General features: G+C 54.0%; 1 protein-coding gene across 1 annotated transcript in view; it reads right to left on the reverse strand.

Annotated features, from left to right (window-relative positions):
• The window catches only part of NFIC (nuclear factor I C), an 80,363-nt gene that overhangs the window by 64,837 nt on the left and 13,710 nt on the right, over positions 1-1,816 (reverse strand). The window lies entirely within an intron of this gene.

Here is a 1,816-nt window from a genome sequence, read left to right on the forward strand (position 1 = left end):
AAAAAATATATATATATATTTATTTATTTTTTAATTCCATTTATTTATTTATTTATTTAAAAACGCTGCTAAAATATTGCCCGGGCGATTGAAAGCCGAGCTGGAAGGGCCGCCGGTCTCGCCACCCAAAATGAGCGCTGAGCCGCCCCAAAGGTCTTCCGAGCGCCCCGACACGTGCGATCTCCCCCCTCCCCTCGCCCCCCGAATTAATCCGATTTCTCCTATGTCGGTGAGGGGTGCGCGGGCCAATCCTGAGCAGCCGGGAATAGTAATGAGCCACGGTTTTAATAAGCTCGGAAGGCATCGCCGTGCGGCGATGGGCACCTGTAGGGCCCCGCCGAGGCCGGGGTTGGCGGCGGCGCATCCCGGCCGGCCGCAGTCTCCGGCTGGGAAAGGGTGTCGCGGGTGGCTCTTTCCTCGGCCCCAGTTGACCCCGGCGCTTTTTGGGGGTCCAGCCTTGAACCTCGGTGCAGCTGGGCAAGCGGGTCACGGCGGCGGTGGGATGGGGACCCGGCACGGGAGCGGGAGCTGGATCCCGCCGTCGTGGCTCCCCTCGCCCCCGGCGCCCTGGCGCAATCCCCAGCCTCGGCCCTAATTACTAGTGCAAAATCCAGGCAGAAAAACACCAAGAATAAAATAATCCTTTTTTTTTTCCCTTCTTTTTTTTCTTTTTTTTTCTTTTTTTTCTTTTTCTTTTTTTCTCTTTTTTCCTTTTTTCTTTTTTTTCTTTTTTTCCTTTTTTCTTTTTTTTCCTTTTTTTTTTCTTTTTTTCTCCCAGGCTGCCTGTAAACATCATTACAAGGAGGAGGGGGGCAAAAAAAAAACCCCCAAAACCCCACAACCAAACCCCAACCCCAATTTCATTTTTCCGTGCAGGTCATCCCTGCCGCCTCGAATGACCAAACCCACCGCCGAGGGATTTGGGGGAATCTGATMCTTTTTCTCCTAGCGGGTTTGCGCGCCAGTTTGCCCCAGGTGCTCGAAGCCGAGCTCCTCCTCGCCCGGCGTGCCGGCGGCGAGGCTGAATCAGGCCCTCGGTTTAATTGCTCCGGTTTATATTAGACCACCCGCCTCTAAAACCGGCGCCGCGAGCGGGTGGGAATATTCCCCCCCGCGCAATTTGCCGCCGCGGGAAGCCAATTCGGTCCCGCTCGAGCGGGTCGGCGCTGGCTGCGCCGTGGCCCCTTCCCAGGCCCGGACCGAATTGCGACGGGCCGGACGTCGCCTGAGCGCGGCCCGGGCTGCTGGAAGCAGCGTGAGCTTCCCTCTTAAAAGCACTATATATATATATTTTATTATTTTTTATTATTATCTCTCTATAAAGGGCATTTCGTGGTTGATTTATGCTGCCAAGGCTCCTCGATGCCAACCTGGGGGCTGAGCGGAGCGGGGGCACGTACCCGTTCGGCAGCACCGGGCTGGATAATCCCCCCGTGGCGCCACGGGAAAATATACCCAGGGCTCATTAGCCTTTTTTTKGGCTCGTTTTTGGCAGGGGGTTGAGGGTCCGATCCTGCCGGCTGCGGCGCTCAGGCCCCCCCGAGCTGCTTCCCTCGACGGAAAGGGGGAGAGAAAAGGGAATAACCTGCACAGAGGCAGTTTTGTAGCTGCTTTTCTTTGATTTTAAAGCAACTTTTAAGGAGAATATTCTGGTTTTGACCAGCATTTATTTACTTTATTCCTGCATCGGGCTTTTGGCCTAGGTCCCAACCAGGCAGAGGTCTGCGCCGGCTCAATTAAAAGCCGAAACTTGTGAGGGGGGGAAAAAAAAAATTTTTTTTGTCTTTTCTCTGGCTTTGTGAGGCAGCTTTGTAAC

Source organism: Apteryx rowi, unplaced genomic scaffold, assembly GCF_003343035.1.
Source record: "Apteryx rowi isolate R43461 unplaced genomic scaffold, aptRow1 scaffold_1183, whole genome shotgun sequence".
NCBI classification, from domain to species: domain Eukaryota; kingdom Metazoa; phylum Chordata; class Aves; order Apterygiformes; family Apterygidae; genus Apteryx; species Apteryx rowi.